Source organism: Sorex fumeus, unplaced genomic scaffold (assembly GCF_029834395.1).
Source record: "Sorex fumeus unplaced genomic scaffold, SorFum_2.1 ptg000010l, whole genome shotgun sequence".
Taxonomy (NCBI): domain Eukaryota; kingdom Metazoa; phylum Chordata; class Mammalia; order Eulipotyphla; family Soricidae; genus Sorex; species Sorex fumeus.
Window position 1 is genome coordinate 33673955 of NW_026606067.1, and position 24498 is coordinate 33698452.

The 24498-nt window shown below is 46.9% G+C and overlaps 1 protein-coding gene across 1 annotated transcript in view; it reads left to right on the forward strand.

Annotated features, from left to right (window-relative positions):
* Positions 1 to 361: 361 nt before the first annotated feature.
* Positions 362 to 24498, forward strand: part of GPR160 (G protein-coupled receptor 160) — a 45776-nt gene continuing 21639 nt past the window's right edge. Inside the window, exons 1-2 of the mRNA XM_056110747.1 lie at positions 362 to 477; positions 912 to 1030. The gene's annotated coding sequence lies outside the window, so the exon portion shown is untranslated. The remainder of the gene's footprint in view (positions 478 to 911; positions 1031 to 24498) is intronic.

Sequence of the window (24498 nt, forward strand, 5' to 3'; positions counted from 1 at the left end):
CATTTCCAGCTCGTGCATTTCCCAGTAAACCGTCTTGGACGCAACTGCCGAGGGCTACTCTCCAGAGTCCATAGGGCCAGGACCCCTGCCCAGCCTGGGAGCCTGGGAGCACAGGGACTCCTGGAGGGGGGCGGCTCCGCGCCGGCGCCGCCGCCAGTCCCCCGCCCCGCCAGGAGGCGGCGCCGTAGCGCGCGGCGGCCACCGGGGTCGCCCCGGGGCGCGTCCGGGCCGCGTTTCCTGCTCGGCGCCGCCGCCCTGGGCGCGTCTTGCTGGGCCCCGCTGGGAGCGCGGCAGGTGCGGGCGGGCGCGGCGCCGCCGAGGGGTCGGCGCGGACGGGCCAGGTGGTCGCGGGGCCGCGGGCGGAGGGGCCGAGACGTCCTCACGCGCCGCCGGGCGACCCTCCCGCGGGGCTCGGGGGGCGGCGGCGACCCCGCCCGAGGGCCCGCGCGCGCGCGCGCGCGCGCTCCGCGGACGCAGGTGGGTGCGCGCGCGCGTGTGTGTGTGTGTGCCTGTGTGCAGGTGTGCATGCGTGCGCTCGTGCGGCAGTGGGCTTGTGAGGCTGGGTGCGTGCGTGTGCATGTGTGTGTGTGCGCGTGTGGATGTTGTGTGCGCGCGCCGACGTCTGTGTGCGTGCGTGTGTGTGTGTGCACGTGTGTGAGTCTGTGTCCGTGCGTGTCTGTGTGCAGGTGTGCATGCGTGCGCGCGTGCGGCTGTGGGCTTGTGAGGCTGGGTGCGTGCGTGTGCATGTGTGTGTGTGCGCGTGTGGATGTTGTTGTGTGCGCGCCGACGTCTGTGTGCGCGAGTGTGTGTGTGTGTGTGTGTGTGTGTGTGTGTGTGTGTGTGCGCACCCGGGGGTGTGAGGGTGGGGGGAGAGAGGGGTGAACCCACACATTTGAATCTCCATCGATCAGAGTTGTCGAGGACCCGGTAGCTGAGCTCAGAGGTGGTGAACGCGTCGGGAGCAGAACTGGTTGGTTCACTGCTGTCCGTTTTGACTTTTCGAATTTTGGAAAAAAACAGTCACAAAACGGTAAGAGGCTGGAGGGGTAGGACGGCGGCCGCGGCGGTCCCCTGGCACGCGCTGAGCAAGGTTCAGTCCCTGGTGCCACGTTGGCACCGCCAGGAGGGATCCCTAAATTCAGCCGGGAGTAGGCTCCGATCACGGCAGGGTGTGGCCCCGAAATGAAAAATGAAAACGGTAGGGTGATTAGATGCTCGAGAGCAGATCGATAATCGATGAGAGGCCTCGGAGGATATTTATTTTAGTGACTTGGTGGTATTAAAGACATGCATTTCGATGCTTTAGGACAGATAGCATACTTGCGGTATTTTGCAAAGCCTTGTCTCTTTGAAATCCTCGTTGAACTCTAGGGGCATGATTGGCTGCAAAACAGTCCAGTTTGGGGAGCTCTGCTGCTTACTGATGTGAGGTAGGCGAGGATGGAGTGAAAGGAGACCCGTCACGAGTTAAAGGTTGAAGTTGGGTGAAGGATATTGGTATGAAATTTCTACTTTGGTTTGGCATTTCATGTGTGTGTGTGTATCTGATTGGAGACCCAACCGGGGTGTGCACCCAGCACCCTTACACACCCTGACACATGCTTATGTGTGTGATGGTCCTTGAACCCCAGCCCCTGGCATTTTCCTGAGAGCCCCCCTCTCTTCACCACCCCTGAAGCTTTTTTCCCTGAGTTGGGTTTGGAAAGCACCACTTTATGGTGATTCCAGATTCGTGATCCAAAGCAGACACTCGCCCTTCATAAATAGGGTGTAAAGGATGCTTCTTTGGACACATTTTAAAAAATGGTCTTTACCTCCCTCCTGAGGTGCTGCTGTATTTGAATAAAAGGCCCGTGTTGTTTGCTGAGTGTGACAAAGCTGAGCCAATCACACTGATGCCAGTGGATGCCTTGTCAGCTTTTGCTGCCGGTAGGATATTAGCTGGTCTGGAGGGTGAGTTAAGGCCAAACAGGGTTGAGCTGTTTTTCCTGAACTGCCCAAGCCTTTCCTAGTTTTGTTCATCAAAATATAGTTCCCTACAACTGGTTTACTACCTAAGGATATTGTATACTGCAATATACGTTGTGAAAAACAAGTCCAAGGTGAGTGGAGATTTGTTACCTGTAAAAGCTCTTGTCTGTTTGTGTTCCTTATTTGTGAATTCTTTGTCTGCTTTAAGTATTTGAATAAACATTTAGCAAAGAACTGATTCCTGAAAAAAAAAATTTTTTTTTTCATTTTGGTTTGTGGCCAGCTTGGGGATCACTTCTGGTGGACTTGTTAGACCATATGGGATGCTCGGGACCAAACCCAGGCCAGCCACATGCAAAGCAAATGTTCTACCCCCAACACTATTGCTCTGCCCCCCCTAAAAAAATCTTTTCCTTTTCTAAAGCTGCTTTGAAGGGAAGGGAAGCAGGGAGTAATATCTCTGCATTGATCCGATTTGCATGTATTTTTCTCTCTGGACTTATTATATCTCTGTTTATTCTGTCTTGCTTGTTGGTAATTCAGAAAAGTAATGGTAGAGGAAGCTCTATTATTTTGGGGGGGGGAGTGGAGCAGAGCGAGAGGAAGCACCCAGAGATGTTCAGGGGTTACTCCTGGCTCTGCACTCAGGAGTTACTCCTGGTAATGCATGGGGGGCCATATAGGGGGTTGGGAATCAAACCTGGGACAGCTGCATTCAAGTCAGGTGCCATACCTACTGTACTAACTCTCTGACCCCAAGAAGTTATTAAAGTTAATTGGATGAGGAAGGGGAGATACACTCTTGAAAGATAAACTCACATTTTTAAGCTGGTTCAGTGGAACTAATTTTATTTACTTTTCAGTATTTTTATTTTATTATTATTAAATCACTGTGAGATCCTCAGTTACAAAGTTGTTCATGATTGGGTTTCAGCCATACAATGTGGTACTGATTTGAATGCCTCTAATTTTAAGAAAATAATAAGTTCATGACATCTGAGAAAGTTAAAATTGGAGATGAGTCTTTTTAGCTATACTTTCTATATGCAGATTCACTGGAATGAAGTGAGTTGGAAAGATGCTTTAAGTAGATTTAGTTGAGAAATCACAAAGCATGTCTCAGTTTTGTTGCAGCGATGGGGGAAATTTGAGAGAACCTATAAAAATCCCTTTATAGTTGGAAAGCGTTGTAAATTCATGATGGTTCTTAAAAATGTCTTAGGATTCAGGTTTTTGTGTATGAATGAAAGAAATACGCACCTGTGAAGTGGTTTTTCTTTTCTGCCTCATATCTGTAAGAGAAGTACATGGAGAGATGACAAAAACTTACTGGGCCTCCAGTGACCAAGCAGTGGCCTCATGTTTGCCCTCCTTTGTGTAAGGGTGATGGAACGGGACTCTGGGAGTTGACTGTGAACAGTCATCGTAAGGATTTACCACAAATATGACGCCATCGTGTCTTGCCCGGGTTTCAGATCCCCACTTGTGGAGAGACCAAGTCCACACACGATAATGCAAAAGCAAAGGAACTTTATGACTAACCCAAGCCAGCGCTAGCTCGAGCTAGGGTCCAACTCTCATGCAACACAGTGTAGGGTCCAAATCTCATACAACACAGTGGAGTCTTGACAAGGACCCCGACTCCAAATCACCAGCAGTTTATCTAGGATTCAGAGTTAGGAGGCAATTTATATACGGGTCTATTTTTAGCATCGGCCCTATTCCAATGGTGGTCAGCAATTAGGCAATGATTAGCAACAGTTTCTAAGGGGGGGTACAGTGACCCCTCATGATCGGCCAGACCCAACTGCCCAATTCCTTATCTAGGCGCATTACTCAACTGGGAGTCTACCAGCAACTGCAAGTCCTGCTCCGGGGAAAGAGAAACTGAGGCCTAGCTAAGACTTAATGTTAACTGCCGCTTGTCATGGCATTAGTTTTGCCCTCACAATTGCACCTTGCTTCACATTATTAAAGGGTGTAAACATGTAAGCACAGCAGAAAAGCAAATTGCTGTTCTGTTGACTTAAGAGCAGAGATTTATTTTAATGTATTTGGCCTACTGCCTTCTTTTCAGGGGAAAAAAACCCCTCTCACTACCCTCCCCCTCCCCCCACCAAATCTACCTCTTTTAAATGAGCAAAACAGTAAATTCCCGCCAGTTATACCCGAGGCTTCACTATTCTTCTGGGTTGCTCCAGCTTCTCCCCTCCCTGCGGTACAGTAGTGCTCACCTTGGAAACACGCTGAGAGGAAAAGGTGCCGGCCATCGGTCCACTGCACTTGTCCACAGTTGTAGCATCTGCTTTCATCTGTCCTCTTCTTCCTTTCGGAGGAAGCTGCCCGTGCTAGAGGATTCTCGAATATATAAGGGATCAGAATGTTGAGATCTAAAGCGAAGACTTAAACAAGTTGTTTCTTTAGCTATATGGAGAGAACATTTGACATCCATTTAGAATTCATGCTAATTTTTATACATCTTATTCCTTCACCAATCAAATCTACGCATTACTAGCCCCGTTTTTTGCAGGTGGACTGGAGCAATAGCACAGCAGTAGGGCCGTTTGCCTTGCATGCAGCCAGCCCGACCAAGCTGGGTTCGATTCCTCCGCCCCTCTCGGAGAGCCCGGCAAGCTACTGAGAGTATCTCGCCGGCACAGCAGAGCCTGGCAAGCTACCCATGACGTATTCGATATGCCAAACACAGTAACAACAAGTCTCATGATGGAGACGTTACTGGGCCTGCTTGAGCAAATCGATGAACAACGGGAGGACAGTGACAATTGTGTGGTTACTGTCTCTTAAATAAATTAGCTAATTTTTTGTAGGTAGAATTGGAGTTTATTTTTTTATTTTTTTTGCTTTTTGGGTCACACCCGGCGATGCTCAGGGGTTACTCCTGGCTCATGCACTCAGGAATTGCTCCTGGTGGTGCTCGGGGGACCATATGGGATGCTGGGAATCGAACCTGTGTCGGCCATGTTGGCTGCGTGCAAGGCAAACGCCCTACCCGCTGTGATATCGCCCCAGCCCCCTAGAATCGGAGTTTAAAGATCATTCATTTGATTCAGACCTGGACTTGTTGCCTCTCAGATTTTATATTATTTCCAGCCTTTGCTGTCCCACATTCAGTTGGGCAGAGAGCATACCTACACTCACGAGAGTTGACTAGTCTAGAGAGCCTCTTACCACACTCGACTGCCCTGGTTAGAAATTGGGGGCAAGACCCATATCCACCAAGCAGAGAAGTTTATTTATTTTTTCTTTTTGGCTCACACCAGCGATGCACAAGGGTTAGTCCTGGCTCTGCACTCAGGAATTACTCCTGGCAGTGCTCAGGGGACCATATGTGATGCTGGGAATTGAACCCGAGTCAGCTGCATGCAAGGCAAATGTCCTACCCACGGTGCTATCACTCCAGCCCCAGTTTATTCAATTTTTTTTCTTCTTAAAAAAAAGTCTTTGAATCACCATAGACTGCAGCGTTGCTAAGGTATTCAGGAATAGTGTTCTAATACCAATCCTCCGCCAGTGTCCCCACATCCCCTGAACTGCAACCTGCCTCAGTGGCAGCCACCTTTTTCTTTTTCTTTTTTTTTTGTTTTTGTTTTTTTTTTTTCAATCAGGCACTGTAGTTTATAGTACAGTTACTCATAGTGCATACCACTTTATCTCCTTTCAGCACCAAATCCTCGTGGGGGGGGGGGGGGAGCACTTCTCGCTCTCATTGTCATGGTAGTCCCTGCCCTGACCTAGTCCCACTATCCCAATAGTGGCCAGTTTTCCTCTGAGGATTGGTTCATTATGCTCTTTGTTTCTATTGCCTTTGGGCATTAGTTATTCCTCTACTCTGTTCCTTTATATCCCACATGTAAGTAGATCCTTCTGTATCTGTCACTCTCCCTTGACTCATTTCACTGAGCATTACTCTTCAAATTCATCCATGCTTCAGTAACTTACATGGCGTCATCTTTTCTTATTAGGTATATGTACGATAGCTTCTTCATTTTGTCACCTGTTCCTGGGTAGGTGGGTTATTTCCAGATTTGGGCTACTATAAATAGTGTTGCAATGAACAGTGAGTTTTTTCTGTACTGTGTTTTTGGGCCCTTGGAGTATATTCCTAATAGTGGAATTACTGGTTTGTAATGGAAGCTCAATTCCAAGTTTCCTGAGGAATGTTCATATTATCTTCCCAAAATGCTCAAGGAGCCAACATTTCCACCAGCAATAAAGGAGGGTCCTTTTCTCCCTGCATCCATACCAGTGTGATTGTTTTTACCAGTCTCTATGGTGTGTGGTGACATCTCATTGTTTATTTTAATTATTAAAAAAATTATTGAATCATTGTGAGATATATAGTTACAAAGTTGTTCACCATTGAATTTTAGTCCTATGATGTTCCAACACCCAGTCCTTCACCAGTGCACATTTTCTGCCATCAGTGTCCTCAGTTTCTCTCCCATCCGCGCCCTGCTCTCCTACCTTATAGCCTGCCTCTATGGCAGATATCTGTCTGTCTGTCTGTCTCTGCCTCCCCCTTCCTTCCTTCCTTCCTTCCTTCCTTCCTTCCTTCCTTCCTTCTCTCTCTCTCTCTCTCTCTCTCTCTCATTTTCCTTTTAGGCACTGTGGTTTGCAATAATGTTACTGAAAAGATATCACACATCTCACTATACCTCCTTTCAGCACTCAGATTTTGTCCAGAGTGATCATTTCCAACTATCATTGTCATAGTGGTCCCTTCTCTGGTCTTCTCTGTTCTCCCTCCACTGTTGTGGCAAGTTTCCTACCATGGACCAGTCCTCCTGGCCCCTGTTTCTACTGTCTTTGGGAATTATTCACATGCTATGTTTGGTTGTGTGTGTGCGTGTACCTCAAATGAGTACAATCCCTCTCCCTCTGATTCCACTCAGCTTGATGATACTCTCCATAGCCATCCATGTATAAGCAAATTTCATGACTTCATTTTTCCTGTCAGCTGCGTGGCGTTCCATTGTGTGTACATAGGTTGTACAGAATTGTACCATAGTTTCTTTAGCCACTCATCTGTGCTCAGGCACTTGGGCTGTTTACAGATTCTGGCTCTTGAAAATAGTGCTGCAATGGCTGGGATAGAGAAGGGTCACTAAGTCAATGATGTTTGGAAGGATCGGTAGGGATGGGAGATCTGTGCTGAAAGTAGGTAAAGGACCGGACACGATAACCTTTCCGTATCTGTACTGCAAACCATAATGCCCAAAAGTAGAGAGAGTATCGGGGAAATTGTCTGCCATAGAGGCAGGGGGAGGGTTGGGATGGGGGGATACTGGGGATATTGGTGGTGGAAAATGTGCACTGGTGGAGGGATGGGTGTTCAATCATTGTATGACTGAAACTCAAACATGAAAGCTTTGTGTCTATATCTCACAGTGATTCAATTAAAAAAATTTTTTTGAAACCCCCAAAAATTAATAGTGCTGCAATGAACATAGGAATGCAGATGGCTTTTCTGCATTGTATTTTGGGCCAGTAGATAGGTTATATTCCCAGGAGAGGTATTACTGGGTCATATGGAAGCTCAGTTTCTTATTTTTTTGAGGAATATCCATATTTTCCAAAACAGTTGGTATTCCCACCAGCAGTGAATGAGAATCCCTTTCTCCCCACATCCACACCAGCACTGGTTATTCTTTTTGATATGTGCCAGTCTCTGTGGCATGAGGTGATACCTCGTTGTTGTTTTGATTTGCATTTCCCTGATGATTAGTGATATAGAGCTTTTTTTTTTTTCCTATATGCCTTTCAGCATTTGTATTTATTTTTTGAGGAAGTTTCTGTTCATTGTTCTTCCCATTTTTTGATGTGTTTGGATGTGTGGTTGGATGTTTTTTCTCTTGTAAAGTTCTACCAGAGCTTGGATATTATATTATCTTACATATTAATCCTTTATGGGATGAGTGTTGGGCAAAATGACTTCTCCGATCCTGTGGGCTGCCTTTGTTTTCTGGTCATCATTTCCTTTGATTTTCAGAAGCTTCTTACTTTAATGTAGTACCCCCCCCCCCCCACTTTAAAAAAAAAATCTTTGCTTCCATTTGCTTGGTCATCCTTACAGATACCTTTAATTTCATTATCATGGAGAATTATTTTTGTGTGTTCCTCTATGTACCTTGAATTTTCTGTGTGTCATTAGAAAGCTGTCTGAGTTTTTTTTTTCTTTTGCATGAGGCTGACCCGTTTTCTTAACACCACTTATTGAAGAGACTTTCTTTGCTCCACTTCATATTTTGTGCTCCTTCATTGAAAATTCATATCTGACCATATGCCTGAGGATTTGTTTCTGGATTTTCAGTTGTATTCCATTGATCTGAGTGTCTGTCTTTTCTCCAGCCCTGTGCTATTTTAATTACTACCACTCTGTAGTCCTGTTTGTAGTTAGGGAAAGTGATGCCCCCCATCTTTTTTTCCCCAAGGATTGCCAGGGGTGGCGTGGGGCAGGGGCAGGGAATTAGGGATGGGTAATTATTCCTTAGGAATTTCAGGAGCGTTTGATCTGTTTCCTTGAAAAATGTCATGGGCATCCTATAGAGACTATGTCGAATCTCTGTAATGCTGTGGAGAGTATTCCCATTTTGATGATGTTAACCCTCCCAACCCATGAGCAGGGGATGTGACAGAGAAATGTTATCAGGCCAGCATGAAGTGGAAAACTAAGACAGCCCCTCTTGAAAGCAGGCCAAGTTGAAAAAATTTATGAAGTCTGCCCCCAAGAATCTCTAACAGCAGAACTGGAGCAACCTTCTTCCTTGAGAAGATCACACACTCCATTGTGTGATCCAGACGATCACACTCCCTACCCATCTCCTCTGCTCCAGAAGACTCCCCCCTCCTACCCCCCACCCAAGGCAGCACCATTGCAGCACCCTGCTGTTTCTCTGTGTGTACCTCTACCCTCAACGGGACAAAAAACTTGTGAGGCTCCAGTCTCCTCCAGTCCCCATGGGAAAGAACCTAGACCTTTGCGGGATGCTTCTGCGCCGCCGGAGAGATGCTGGGGTGCCGCCCTTTGTCTCTCACTTTGCTTCTGTCACTTCCCTAGAGTGCTGACATGCAACACAGAAGTCCTCACGTGGACTCGACAGTGGGAAAAAGGTATGCCCACAACCCCAATGATGCCTCGGTTGTGGGACTGTGGGATGCACTTGGCCATGAGTACCCGGCATGGAGCACAGGATCTGTGAGTTTGCTCTCAACAGCATTTCTTGAATCCTGTTTCCTTCACTTTTGCCTTATTTGAGGGGATTCCCCTTACTTTTATTATTTATTTATTTATTTATTTAGAGCAACACTGGGTGGTGCTCAGGGCTTACTCCCGGCTCTGCATTCAGGAGTCGTTCTTGGCAGTGCCCAGGGGACCTTGTGGGATGCTCCGTATGCAAAGCAAACACCCTACCCCCTTCACCTTAAAAGGATGAACAGTTACAGGGAGATATGCGTCCTACCCTAGCATTCCTGCTTTGGGGTTTATTTTATTTGGGGCAATGCCCAGCTGTGCTCAAGGATCCCTCCTGGAAGTGCTGGAGGCATCCTAAGGGCTGCGGGGCATCGAACCAGAGTTGGGCACATGCGCGGCAAGCGCCCTCCCCGCTGTCCTGTGCTCCTGTTGTGCGTCCCTGGGGCGCGAGGAGATGGTAGCAGGAGCAGCTGCCGCTCTGGAGCTGCCCAGGAGAGCTGGGTCCGAGCCCACCGCTCTGGAGGCAGACTTTGTTCCTGCTCTGTGGGAGCCAGCCCACACCGGCTCCGTGGGAGTCCCTGCGGGCCTCCCCTGCCTGCTGGTGTCAGGCCCAGCCTGGGTGCAGGGACCCGGCCCCTCTCAGTGCTGCATGCCTCCCATGAGGGTGTGGGTGGGCTTGGGCTGTGTTCTACAGGCTGCTCCTAGGGGTGCTAAGAAGGTTAGTCAGGTGCCCCCAGTCCCGAACCCCAGCCTGGGGCAACCCTGCAGCCGCCCGGCCCTCTGGGGAGACGCCGGGTGAGGGATGCTTCTCTCCGAACTTATAATAACATTCTTTTTTTTTTCTTCTTATTTTATTTTTGTTTATTTTTATTGAATCATCATGAGATAGAGCATTCTGTTGAGGAATACTTCCAGAGCGCTGTGGGCTTGGCAGGGGGCTAATTGAATCTTCCCGTCAGCAGGGAGCGTCATTCGTCTGCATCTGTGTTTGTTGCCTTTTGCCGCTTGTCAGAAGACACACAAAACTGGATTAAGATCGAGGCCAGAAACGGGAACTCGGGGATGGGCTCTGTGTGTTTCTTTAAGCAGGTCATGGGAGTTTGTGGCCTTTAGCTGTGACGTTGGGGAGACAGGGCTGAGCCTCTGACGAGGAGGTGTTCTCCAGAAACCTGAAGGGAGGTGGGCTGGAGGGGCAGCCGGGGTTCAGGACAGAGGTCACTCTGAGACATCTGCTCAGACTAGTATGGGACGTGTGAACGTGTCTGAGGTCAGGAGGAGGTCAGCGGGGAGGCCCAGGCCCCGTTCTATTTATTTATATTTTTTTGCTTTTTGGGTCACACCCGGCGATGCACAGGGGTTACTCCTGGCTCTGCACTCAGGAGTTACTCCTGGCGGTGCTCAGGGGACCATATGGGATGCTGGGAATCGAACCCGGGTCGGCTGCGTGCAAGGCAAACGTCCTACCCACTGTGCTATCAATCCAGCTTTTTTATTTTATTTTATTTACATTTTTTGCTTTTTGGATCACACCCGGCGATGCACAGGGGTTACTCCTGGCTCACAATTACTCCTGGCGGTGCTCAGGGGACCATATGGGATGCTGGGAATCGAACCCGGGTTGACTGCGTGCAAAGCAAACCCACTACCCGCTGTGCTATCATTCCAGCTTTTTAATTTAATTTTATTTTTTGCTTTTTGGGTCACACCCTGCGATGCACAGGGGTTACTCCTGGCTCTGCACTCGGGAATTACTCCTGGCGGGCAGGCCCCTTTCTAAACCCCGTGCCTTGCTCCTCTTCCTGTTTCCCTTCGGCTGTCACCCCGTGGGCATGAGGAACCCACAGCCCTCGCCCATGCCCTGCTCCCCGCGCTGGGCCCCTTGAATGGGTCTCTCTGTGCCGGCATTTCCCACCTGTTCCTCACTCTCTTTCCTCCATCCACACTGGCTTCTCCTCCGTTCCTGCTTGAGTAGTTTTCCCTGCTCTTCTTTTCGCTGAAGTTGTGATGCCCGAGGCCATACACAGGCTCCTTGTGTTGGTGCTCACACAGTTGTGCTACATTCGGGGGCTCAAAAACTTAGTCATGGTGTGCTTACACATTCTGGTTGTATGCTAAGCGGGGTCACAGTCCTGGTGGGGGTCTCACACATCTGCTTGCAGGCGTCATGGACCTTTGTGGAGGGGTGGTTCGCACCCGGCTGCGGCGAGTCAGAAAAGATCTGCTTCCTTGCAGTTCCGGGGCGTCCAGACAAAAAAGCCTCAAGGACTGTATTGGGTGCATTTGGTGACGCCTGGGCTCAGACTTCTTGAGACCTCACTCCCATTTACAGGGCAGCACTTTATGCCACTGATGCATTCCTCTGTCCCTCAACTTTATTTTCACTTTATTTTGGGGGGCTTTGGGGGCCATACTCGGTGGTAACCATGGTGTACTTCTGGCTTTGTGCTCAGAAGTCATTTCTGGTGGTCCTTGGTGGGGGTCACATGTGGTGCTGAGGATTGAAACCGGGCCAGCCACATGCAAAGCAAGTGCCGTACACATTGTATATCTCCAGCCCCTTTATTTTATTTCATTTTTAAAAAAATTAGTAGAAAAAATATTAAATAAAATGCTTTATTTCAACACCATGGTTTCCAACGTTTTTAATGCAGTTGTTTTTATTTTTATTTTTTTATGTAGAAGTACTGCTATTTATTCAGCCACTGATTAGCTGATTGAATTGTGCATGAACTCCACCTTACTTTTTTTTTCATTTTTTATAATTTTATTAAATCACCGTGAATGCAGTTACAAAGCTTTTGGATCTAATTCCCGGTCATACAATGAAACACCCATACCTTCACCAGTGCCCATTCTCCACCACCAAAAACCTCAGTATACCCCCACCCCACACCCTCCCCCTACCTGTGGGGCAGATGATTTCCACATTACTCTCTCTCTACTTTGATTGCATTCAACATTTTGACACCAGACACACCATAATTAAGATTTGAGGTTTTACCCCAATACTCAGATCATGCAGTTGTTTTTGATACAGCTTTTGCTGTTCCAATACCAATCCCACCATCAGAGTGACTTTCCTTCACTCTGACGGAAGTCCCCCTTTTCCAGACCACCCCCAAGACTGCCCCCTTAGCAGGTACACAGTAATTTATTTTATATCACGTGTTACAGCGAAATGGCAACTGGAATTATCAAAAATACTTCAGTAAAAGAGTTCATGAAAATCGTTAGATCTCACTACAGCGTTGTTAAGTCCTTGTCTGGGGATTTATTTGTTGCTAGTTGAACCTTCCCTGTTACTGTTTTTGCTTGCTGAGTTAAGTTTGCTTCTGTAACACACCAAATCAGCTCACTTTCCCATCTGGTTTTGTGTGCTCCTACTAGGATTTCAGTATTGTGGAATTTGGAGGTGGGGCATACCACCAGGGCCAGCGACTTCAGGGTCTGTAGTCTGGGCCAGTGGGCTGACAGGTGACAGGCGGTGGGGTGAGTGTGGCTGCCAGGGCTTCGAGAAATTCCAGGGATGTGGAGGGAGGCTTCCCACTCCCTCTCGAGAAGACCCCTGAGTCCCAGCGTAGACCCTGGAGTCGCTGAAATGTTCCTCGGCCTGGCGTCTGCAGAGACTGTTGGTGAGACTGTAGCTGAGCTGTGGTTGGGTGTGGATGTTGCTGCCTGGGCTTCAGCAAGGCAGAGGCTGGCTCCCCCCCCCCCCCCAAGGGCACCCGAGGGGTATCAGCCTGAAGATGGTGCGTCCTTAAAGTTTAGCCCCTTGGCTTGCATCTCCTCGGAGCTTCAGTCAGGAATTGGTCGAGCAGGACTGTGTGTCAGTCAGCATGGCCGCAGCTGGGGGTGGTGGCTGTTTTCATTTCAGAAAATCGTTTATGGCCTCAATATCCAAAAATCCGAAGACATTTTAACATTTACTTCCAGTTTTTTATACACGTAATATATTTTTGGTGCGTAGTCATCTGTGCGGATGACTGTATTAGCATTTTAACCAAATTTGTTATTCTGTGATTAAAATATAGTTGTGTTTTTCACATACTTATCAATGTCATTTGTAATAATGGCATTCTGTTTCAGGTTCTTCCTCTGATTTTTAGGAACTTAGGTACTTTTCTGTGTGCTATAGATCACTTTTAGTTTAATATATCTAACCCATTGATTATGTGTTATAGTAAGAGATAAAAAATATTTTGTCTATCATTGGCTCCTGGTACAGAGCTACTGGTGAGAGGATTATCTTTTATTCGAAGTTAGCCCTCTCAACCACACCTAAGTTTATGCTGATAAAAAGAGTCTTCGAGGATGGGGCCTGCCAGAAAATCAGCCCAGTGATCAGAGGATGGAAGCTTCCAGCACTGTCTCCCTCACACTTCCAGAAAGTGGGGCGGAGGACTGAGCATTGAGTTCAGCCCTCAAAGGCTCTGATTTAATCACTTATACCTATGCAATGGCACTTCTCTGCAAATCACTGAGCAGAGCCAGGGGTCTAGCTCAAGTGGTAGTTTAGTCCCCAGCATCATCAGGTGTGGTCCAGGTCTCCGAAGCAGCAATAAATATGGCCCTTTATCAATTTGTAAATTTAATTTAATTTTGTTTTTTGCTCAGGGCTTACCCTTGGAGGGGCTTGGGAAACCATATGTAGTGTCAGGGACCAAAACCGGACTGGTACATGCAAGGCAAGCACCCTACCCATTGTATTATCTCTCTGCCCAGCCCCAGTTAAAAAAAAATAAACAAAATAGTAAATCCCCAATTAAAAAGAAACTAGTGAATCCTACACGTGAGGTTTGGAGAGCTTCTGGCCAGGGCATTGAGGCTCATGGTCCCTTGCCGTATCTAGCATTTCCTCTTGGCTGCTCTAACATTGTGCTGTTTATAATAAACCAAAATGGTACATAAATAGTTTTCTGGAGTCCTGTGAGCCTTTAAGCAAATCATCAAGCCCAAAGGTCATGGGAAGGCCCGATTCCTAGACACATGGTAGAGTGCAGGTGGTGTGAAACTGGTGTGGGACTGGACCCTTCACCTGGGGCTTCCGTGCCACTGGGACGCAGGCATCAGGAGTATCTGGTGTGTCTGTGTGTGTGTGTGGCGGGGGAGGGGGGGGGAATGCATACGTTTACTGTCCTGAGGTACGGTGACTAGGGACAGGGCTTTTGCTTTCAGTTATACTTCACATTATGCAAAATGGATTCCAATTAGAATAATGGCTTCATTGTCTCAGACATTCCAGTTACTGAAGCAATGCACTGTCATACTGGAAACAGTGGCGGTGTGGGAATGGCGCGCTCCCATCCTCCCCCTGCCGCATGCTGTCCTGGGGGTGCTCCAGCAGCATCACCCCTGGAGCTGGTTAAAAAGGCGAGACTGAAGACCCTCCAGGCATTCATTGAGAGGCCAGAGTTTGTTGAATAGCCAGGTTTTGGGAGGGCTAAACCAGGCAGTGTCCTTTCCAGCCACTGGTGGCCTGGTCACCTCTCTCTTATATATACATATATTCATCTTCCTTCTTTACCCAGTATTTGGCTAATGCTGCGTATCCCACTGGGTTTCACGATCACCATCACGACCATCCTGTTGTTCGTCGATTGCCTCAAGCAGGCCCCAGTAACGTCTCCTTCATCCTAGCCCTGAGATTTTTTTTTTTTTAAGTGCCATATTCAAGGCTCTTTCAGGGTTAGGAGAATGAGACCCATCATTGTTACTGGTATTTGGCATATTGGGTACACCACGGGGAGTTTGCCAGACTCTGCCATGTGGGCAGGTTACATTTGGTAGCCTGCCAGGTTGTCCAAGTAAGAATGATATAATAGATGTCGCTTCTGGGAGCTGGGTTTTATAGTCTTTGGGTCTTGGCCGTTGATGGGATTACACGGCGCCAGGGGGCCAGTTGGTGGGTGTGACCCCTGCCTACTGGAAGATGGAGGATCTGGGTGGAGGATGCTCAGCCCCGATCCGAGCACTGGGTTTCACTTCATACTATCAAGGATAAGTGCATCCACTCTTCAGGCATTTTTGTTCCGGCTACCAGCGAACTCTGGAGGAGGCTGTGAGCGCAAACTTTAATCTTGCTTCTTTCAGTATACATTATGTCAACATTTTATTTTTTTTTTGATCCTTTGGTTCATTTAAAAGGTTTCATATTGTCATTTAGGTATTAGATTAAAGCAGTGTTAATGTTCATAGTTTCGATGTACAGTTACTGCACCTTTGCAATCCTCGAAGTGCCCAAGATCCTCCATGACTGTCCTTTCATGCTTTCTTTAATGTTTCTGAAAAGCTTTTCTTCCACGCGTGCCAGTAGCAGTCCATCCGATTACCGTCAGGATTCCTCTGGCTGCCTCCCTATTTCCTAAGCACTTCAGTTGTTTTCATTCTTCTGAGCCTGGAGAATGTTCCTTAGGCTAGCGCAAGCACACTGAAGTGGACTGTTATTGCAGTTCTGATCATTTCTTTCGAATAGAACTCCTCAAGTGGATGTAGAGAGTCAAAAGGCATGAACAGGAGGCTGGAGCAACAGTAAGGGTAGGGCATTTGCCTTGCACGCGGCCAGCCAGGGTTTGATCCCTGGCATCCCACATGGTCCCCGAGCACTGCCAGGAGTATTCCTGAGTACCAAGCCAGGAGTAACCCCTGAGTATCGGGAGGTGTGACCCCAAAGGTTTAAAAAAGTGGGCAGGGGAGCGCCATCTTACAGCACACAGCAACAAAGAAGAAAACCGGCTGGAGGGCCCCACAGCTCCCAGAGAATGCTTCAGGTCCCAAGTAGAGCCAATATCACCGGGAGGTCCCAGACGGGGTAGGTGCTGCATCCCGCCTTCTCCAGATGGAACTCTGGTGACCATGAGCCTGCAAGCGGGTACCAGGACAATTTTTCCAAACCACGTGGCCACATGAGCAGCTGTGTGACATCTCCTTATATACAGAGTGATCAATGGAAAGTAAATCATCCAATGTTTCTCCCTGAAAATCAGACTTAACTCTTTTGCAAACCACAACACCCAAAAGGAGACAGAGAACAGAGGGGAATGCCCTGCCACAGAGGCAGGGTGGGATGGGGGGATGGGGGGTGGGAGGGATACTGGGATCCGTGGTGGTGGGACCTGGGCACTGGTGGAAGGATGGGTATTTGAAATAAATAAATTTTTTTTTAAAGTGGGAGGAGGGAGTAGAGGACAGGCAGGAACAGGGACTGGAGAGGTAGACAGTGTGTAAGGCACTTGCATGCAGTTAGCATCCCATTGGGTTCCTGAGCACCACCAGGACCAGGAGTGATCCCTGAGAAAAGAGCCCGGAGTCAGTGGATGTGGCCCCCAAACAAGCCAACTCCCCAAAACCAACGTGAACATTTTTAATACTTTAACATCTCTAGGCATGACATTTGGGAGCCTTGGTTTGATCCCAGGCACTGCAAGTGCCCCACGGAGCGCAGAGCTGGGGTGGCCCCTGCACAATTAGTACGCCGTAGTTTATTCATGGAAAGGCCGTTTATATTCGCATTGGTGTGAACAGAGATGAAACTGCTGTCAAAGTGCTTATTTAAAATTTTTGCATGAACCAGGAAATGCTGAGTCTGTCTGTGGATGCTTTGGTTCTCCTGTCCCAATTCCCCTCCCCCCCACTCCCTTGTATGGAGACCAGTGCTCATCTAAGAAAGTGGGAGGAAGGAAGAAGGGGAAGAATAGCTAATTCAGCATGTTTCCATTTCCTGAGGCAGTTCAATATGCACGTACGCTCTCTAGAATTGAGTGAGATGCTGACCATCTATTTGAGTCAGACAGACGCCGGGAACGTTATTTCATCTCTTGGACTTTGTGCCCTCTGAGACAGAACATCTGTGGTTTGCTCCATTATTTTTTTTTTTATCTTTATCACCAGGTTGTTGTCTTAGTTCTGGACTCAGTCTGAACTTCTTTCCCTCTGTCTCTTTTTCAGAGGAAAAAAACATTTTTTGCATGAAAGGAGCTCTTTTAAAAAAAAGGTTATGGGGGGCCGGAGCAATAGCACAGCGGGTAGGGTGTTTGCCTTGCACACGGCCGACCTAGGTTCGATCCCTGGCATCTCATATGATCCCCTGTGCACCACCAGGAGTAATTCCTGAGTACAGAGGCAGGAGGAACCCCTGAGCAGAGCTGGGTGTGACCAAAAAGACCAAAAAAAATTGGGCACGGGGAGTTTCAGGTTCGTTCCTGACTGTGCTCATCATGACTGCCAGGGATCATACGTGGTAGCCAGCCGTGTGCACGGGAAGCACCTTAACTTCTGCGCTCTCTCTGCCCGGTTCCCGTTTTTTTTGTTTGTTTGTTTTGGTTTTGTGTGTGTGTGTGTGTGTGTGTGTGTGTGTGTGTGTGTGTGTCTGTTTTACCTCACGTTTTTATTTTATTTATTTTTTTATTTAATTTTTATTAGTGAAACACCATGAGGTACAGTTGTAGACTTACAAATTTTTGTGCTTGGGTTTCAGTTATACAATGATCAAGTACCCGTCCCTCCACCAGTGCCCATTTTTTAAAGAGCAGTTTCATTTCAGTGTGAATGCTTGTGAAAGCCCATCCATTGTAAATACCCGAGTCTGTGATTTTTGTTGCTTTTTGGCCATACCAGGGATGTTCAGGGTTACTCCTGGGGATGCTCAGGGGACCATGTAGGGTGCTGGGGATTGTTGATAGTTGATGGTTTTGACTCTTCACCCTGGAATTAGTCATGGTGGTGCTCCGGGGACCATATGGGGTTCTGGGGGTTGAACTGGGTTAGCTGTGTACAGGCAGTCGCCCTACCGGTTGTTCTACCTGCCCTGTCCCACTGAGTCTGTGATTTTTATAGACTTAGACAATTTTCCCCATGATCTTGTTTTAATATCATATCTTATTACCCCCTACTTTATTGATCTGATTTAAGTCAGTCCCACCCCAAGCCCAGGAAGCCATTGAGTTTACCATCTCTCATCTTTTCTGGATATTTCCAATAAATGGAATTCTCGCATGTGTAGTGTTTTTTTTTTTTTTGGAGAGGTGGGGAGCACACCTGGTGATGCTCAGGGGCTCTGTACTCAGGAATCACTCCTGGTAGTGCTTAGGGGACCGTACGGGATGGCAGAGAGAACCTGGAATAGCCACATGCAAGGCAAATCACCTGTACTATTGCTCCACCCCCCATCTCTTTTTTTTTTCTTTTTTTTATTAGTGAAAAACCATGAGGTACAGTTATAGGCTTACAAATTTTGTGCTTGGGTTTCAGTTATACAATGATCAAGTCCCCATACCTCCACCAGTGCCCGTCATCCATCCCCATGGGTCCCAGCATCCCCCCCACCCTCATCCCCCCCCCCCCCCCCGTCCCATCCTGCCTCTGTGGCAGGGTATTCCCCCTTGTTCTCTCTCTCTTCTTTTGGGTACTGTGTTTTGCAAGAGAGGCTTTGAGTGGCAATCATGTTTGGTCTATCGACTACTTTTAGCATGCTTCTCCCACCCTGGGAGGGCCCTCACAACACCCTTCATTTGGTACTCTCTTCTCTATCTGAGCTTCCTTTTCACCTAGAGCCTGTGGCTGGCCTTCCATTCATGGAGCAAAATTCCTGGTACTAATCTCAGCCATTCCTGTGTGTCACTCTCCCTTTTTGTTGCTTTATGTTCCCCAGATGAATGCAATCTTTCTGTGTCTATCCCGCTCTTTCTGACTCATTTCGCTTAACATGATACTTTCCATGTAGTACCACTTGTATGTAAATTTCATAACTTCATCTTTTCTAACAGCTACATAGTACTCCATTGTGTAAATGTACCAAAGTTTCTTTAACCAGTCATCTGTTCTTGGGCACTCAGGTTTTTTCCAGATTCTGGCTATTGTAAAGAGTGCTGCAATGAACAAACAATTGCAGATGTCACTTCGACTATACCTTTTTGCCTCTCTGGGATATATTCCCAGGAGTGCTATAGCTGGGTCAAATGGCAGATCAAATTCTAATTTTTTGAGAGTCGTCCATACTGTTTTCCAAAAGGGTTGGACCAGCCGGCATTCCCACCAGCAGTGAAGGAGGGTCCCTTTCTCGCCACATCCACGCCAGCACCGGTTGCTTTTGTTCTTGTGGATGTGGGCCAGTCTCTGTGGTGTGAAATGATATCTCATTGTGGTTTTGATCTGCATCTCCCTGATGATTAGTGATGTAGAGCATTTTCTCATGTGCCTTTTTGCCATTCGAATTTCTTCTTTGCGAAAGTTTCTGTTCATTTCCTCACCCCATTTTTTGATGGGGTTGGGTGATTTCTTCTTGTGGAGTTTAACCAGTACCTTGTATATCCTTGATATCAACCCCTTGTCGGATGTGTACTTGGTGAATATCCTTTCCCATTCTGTAGGCTGTCTTTGTATTTTGGTCACTGTTTCTTTGGAGGTGCAGAAGCTTCTTAGTTTAAGATAGTCCCATTTGTCTATCCATGTTTTCACTTGCTCGGCCAGTGGCGTGACATCTTTGAAGATACCATTAGCTTCAATATCATGGAGAGTTTTGCCGACTTTGTCTTCAATAAACATTATGGATTCTGGTCTGATGTTGAGGTCATAAATCCATTTTGATCTTACTTTTGTGCATGGTGTTAGGCAGAGATCTGAGCCCAATAGTCATAGCTTCTCTATTCATTTCCTGAAGGACATCTTAGTTGCTTCAAACATTGGCAGTTACGGGGAAAAAATGTTGTGCAAGTTTTTATGTGCACACAGGTTTACATTTCTTAGGAGTAAATAACCCAGGAACATGATTGCTAAATCCTATGATGGGAATACGTTGAGTTTTCTATGAATCTGCCAGACTGTCTTCCAGAGTTGGTGCACAGTTTACCTTTCCCCTGGCAATAAGAGTTCCTGTTGCCCCGCATGGTCCTAGGTTTTGGTACCGTCACACTGTTCTTTCTATGGATGGATGTAATTTTTTATTTGTTATTGAGATTCTGTGGTTTACAGTACTGTGAATATGGTTTCTGATGCACATAATTATAATACCACACCCATCACCAGTGTACCCACTTATTGCCCCCAAGGACCCCAATGCCTCTTTCTTCCAACCCCCCTCCCCTAACAATTCAGTTGTGTGGATCAGTTCTCCTGCTACATTGCCTTTGGACATTTCTTGCTACCTTAAGTCCCACAAATAAGAGCGATTTGTTCCTTTCTTTTTTACCTCACTTAGTGATATCCTCTAGTTCCATCTGTGTTGCTGCACATTGCGTGACTTTGTTTTTTTAACAACTGCATAGTATTCCACAACTTCCTGATACAGTCATCCATAGTTGGGCATTTGGGTTGTTTCCATGTGAATGTATTTTTTAAATTTCTTTCAAGTAAACATTCGAAGTGATCATGGGCTGTGATATGTTGACTGAAGGACAAGCTACTTTCTAAGGAGTCATATCTTTTTACATTCCTATATATTTTCTAATATTTGGAAGTGGTATTTTTATTTTTTTTCTTTTTTTGTAGGAGTACTGCTATTTATTCAGCCACTGATTAGCTGATTGAATTGTGCATGAACTCCACCTTACTTTTTTTTCTTTTTCCATTTTTTATAATTTTATTTATTGAATCACCGTGAGAGCAGTTACAAAGCTTTTGGGTCTAAGTCTCAGTCATACAATGAAACACCCGTACCTTCACCAGTGCCCATTCTTCACCACCAAAAATCCCAGTATACCCCCATCCCACACCCTCCCCCTGCCTGTGGGACAGATGATCTCCACATTACTCTCTCTCTACTTTGATCACATTCACTACTTCGACACCAGACCCACCATTATTTGAGATTTTACCCCAACACTCAGATTTGCTGAAAAGGCAACAATAGACAATTTGTGTTCTATTGCTGGTTATGACTAACATATGATGTCGTGTGGCTGCAGTAGGGCCATGTGGTTTTGAAATTCTGAAATTTTAACACTTAAATCTGGAGGGATTTCTGCCAAAAGCCACTGGGTTTAGAGATCTCCTCCTGAGTCTCTGGGATCATGGCCGTTGAGCAGCTTGATGAGGAGCCAAAGAGGCCATTCGTGGGCGATGACTTGGGGTCTCATTGGGGTGGGGAAGACAGGCCCGGCTCCACCTCCCCCCCCCCATCCCGTGAGACCCAACAAGTTTCTTCACTGCGGGCCTAAGCCTGACTGTCCAATGGCCTCTGGAGGATGACAGCCACCAAGTCGCCAAGAGGGAGCAGGCGGAGGGACAGCACCCATTCCCCCCTGGGGTGGCCCAGCGACAGTAACCTACTGCAGGGCCCGGATGCATTTCTGACAGAAGCCCCTGGGTTTCGAGATTTGTTTCTGAGTCTCTGGGATCAAGGCCGTTGAGCAGCTTGATGAAGAGCCAGAGAGGCCGTTTGTGGGCAATGACCTGGGGTCTCGTTAGGGTGGGGAGGACAGGCCCGGCTCCACCTCCCACCCCATCCTGTGAGACCCAACAAGTTTCGTCACTGCGGGCCCAAGCCTGACTGTCCAATGGCCTCTGGAGGATGACAGCCACCAAGTTGCCAAGAGGAAACAGGCGGAGGGACAGCACCCATTCCCCCCTGGGGTGGCTCGGCGACAGTAACCTACTGCGGGGTCCGGATGCATTTCTGACAGAAGCCGCTGGGTTTTGAGATTTGTTACTGAGTATCTGGGATCAAGGACGTTGAGCAGCTTGATGAGGAGCCAGAGAGGCCGTTCGTGGGCGATGACTCGGGATCTCATTAGGGTGGGGAGGACAAGCCCGGCTCCACCCTCATCTCGTGAGGCCCTGTGTGTCTCGTCACTGGGGGCCCAAATGTGACTATCCAGTGGCCTCAGACAGATGGCGGCCACTGGGCCGCCAGGGGGAATAGGCCAAGGCACGAAACCTATTCCCACCTGGGTTGGCCCAGCACCGGTGGCCTACTGCAGAGACCAGACGCATTTCTACCTAAAGCCACTGGGTTCTGAGATTCGTTTCTGAGTCTCTGGGATCATGTCTATTAAGCAGTTCAATCAGGAACCAAAGAGGCCCTGCCTCCAATTATATAGCTGAGCTGGAGGTGGTTTGTGGGTGTGTTTCCCACATACCTAACTTTTGGCCGTTTACTTTCTTGGTAAACTTTGCCCCAAGTTTTTGGGGTCTGGCCAAAGGCATAGCAGCAATTTTGGGGTATCTGGAAATCTGAAGGCGCCATGAGGCTGCTGATGCACTCACCTCACAGGTACAGATTGACCTGCTGGCGGCACCATATCCCTGGAAGTGGTATTTTTAATTTTAGCTATTCTGATGTACATGAAATTATATATTGTTGTGGTTTTAATAAACTTTATCCTGATGACTAATGATGTTGAACGCCTTTTCACATACTGTTGACTGTTTGCATGTTTTCTTATTTATTTGCTTTTGTTCCACACTTGGCAGTGCTCTGGAGATCTGCCTGGTAATGTTTGGGGGACCATATAGTGCTGGGGTTCAAGTCCTAGACTCCTCACAAAGTGTCTCTTTGAGGTGTTTCCCTGACAGCTATGTATTATCTTTTTAAAATCTTTTTCTTATTATCTTTATTATTATCTTTTCTATTATCTTTTATTATATTCTTTTTAATATCTTTTCAAGTATTTTTCCTACTTTGGTTTCACATGGTTTATAATTTTACTATTGCTTTATAATCACCACTTATATAATACAACCTGTGTCCAAGTTCTTTGCTAATATATGTATTGTGAATATTTTTTTCTAGTGTTTTTTTCTTTATTTTCATACGTGAAAGAAAGATTTTAATTTTAATGAGTTCACTTTATCAATTTTCAGTTTTATAGTTGGTGTTTTTGTGTTTTGCTAAAGCATTCATTACCTAGTCCAAGTTTGGAATGATAACCACCTTGTTTTTTCTTATAAGGGATTTTTTTTTACATTTTTATTAGTGAAACACCATGGGGTACAGTTGTAGACGTACAGATTTTTGTGCTTGGGTTTCAGTTATACAATGATTGAGTACCCATCCCTCCACCACTGTCCATTCTCCAGAACCACTGATCCCAGTATCCCTCCCACCCCCCACCCCCCATCCTACCCTGCCTCTGTGGCAGGGCATTCCCTTTTGTTCTCTTTCTCCTTTGAGATGCTGTGGTTTGCAAAAGGGGAATTGAGTGGCAATCATGTTCGGTCCATAGTCTACTTTCAGCATGCTTCTCCCATCCTGGGAAGATCCTCCCAACACCCTTTACTTGGTGCTCCCTTCTCTATCGGAGCTGCCTTTTCCCCTAGCGTGTGCGGCTGGCCTCCAAGCCATGGAGCAAACCTTCTGGTACTTATCTCGGCTATCCTTGGGTGTTAGTCTCCTATTTTATTATTTTATGTTCCCCAGATGAATGCAATCTTTCTATTGTCTATCTTATAAGGGATTTCTTAAGGATGTATTCTTAAAAGGTACATTTTGTTTAGGCCTGTGAGTCTTTCTGAATTAATTTATCTGTATTATGTGAGGATTTGAGAGTCTTTGTTTTCATAGTTATACAGTTGGTTCACTGATATTATGTAAAATATTTTCCTTTTCTCCATTGGTACTTTGGTGTTTTCTTGTAAGTCATGTCATCTCCTGGAATACAGTTCTCTGTGTGCTGTCAATCTGTTTGTTCTTACACCAGTGCTTGTCATACTAGCTTCAGTTCTGTAGTTTATCAGTCTTGAAAACAGTGGGAGGCTGGAGCGATAGCACAGTGGGTAGGGCGTTTGCCTTGCCTGACCCAGGTTTGATTCCTAGCATCCCATGTGGTCCCCATAGCACTGCCAGAAGTAATTCCTGAATGCATGAACCAGGAGTAACCCCTGTGCATCGTCGGGTATGACCCAAAAAGTGGGAGGAAAAAAAAAAACAGTGGGGCTGGAGCACAGCAGGTAGGGCATTTGCCTTTCACATGGTAGACCTGGATTTGATCCCTAGCATTCCATATGGTCCCCTGAGCACCAACAGGAATAATTCTGGAGTGCAGAGCCAGGAGTAACCCCTGAGCATTGCTGGGTGTGACCTGAAAAGCCAAAGGAAAAAAAGTGTAGATATTCCAACTTTGTTCTTTCTCAAAATTATTATTTTACTAATAATTTTGATTACGACAAATAATTTTATAATAATTTACTAATGGCTGGAGTGATAGCACAGCGGTAGGGCCTTGCATGCAGCCAGCCCGGCCAAGCCGGGTTTGATTCCTCCGCCCCTCTCAGAGAGCCTGGCAAGCTACTGAGAGTATCTTGCCCCCACGGCAAAGCGTGGCAAGCTACCCATGACATATTCAATATGCCAAACACAGTAACAACAAGTCTCACAATAGAGA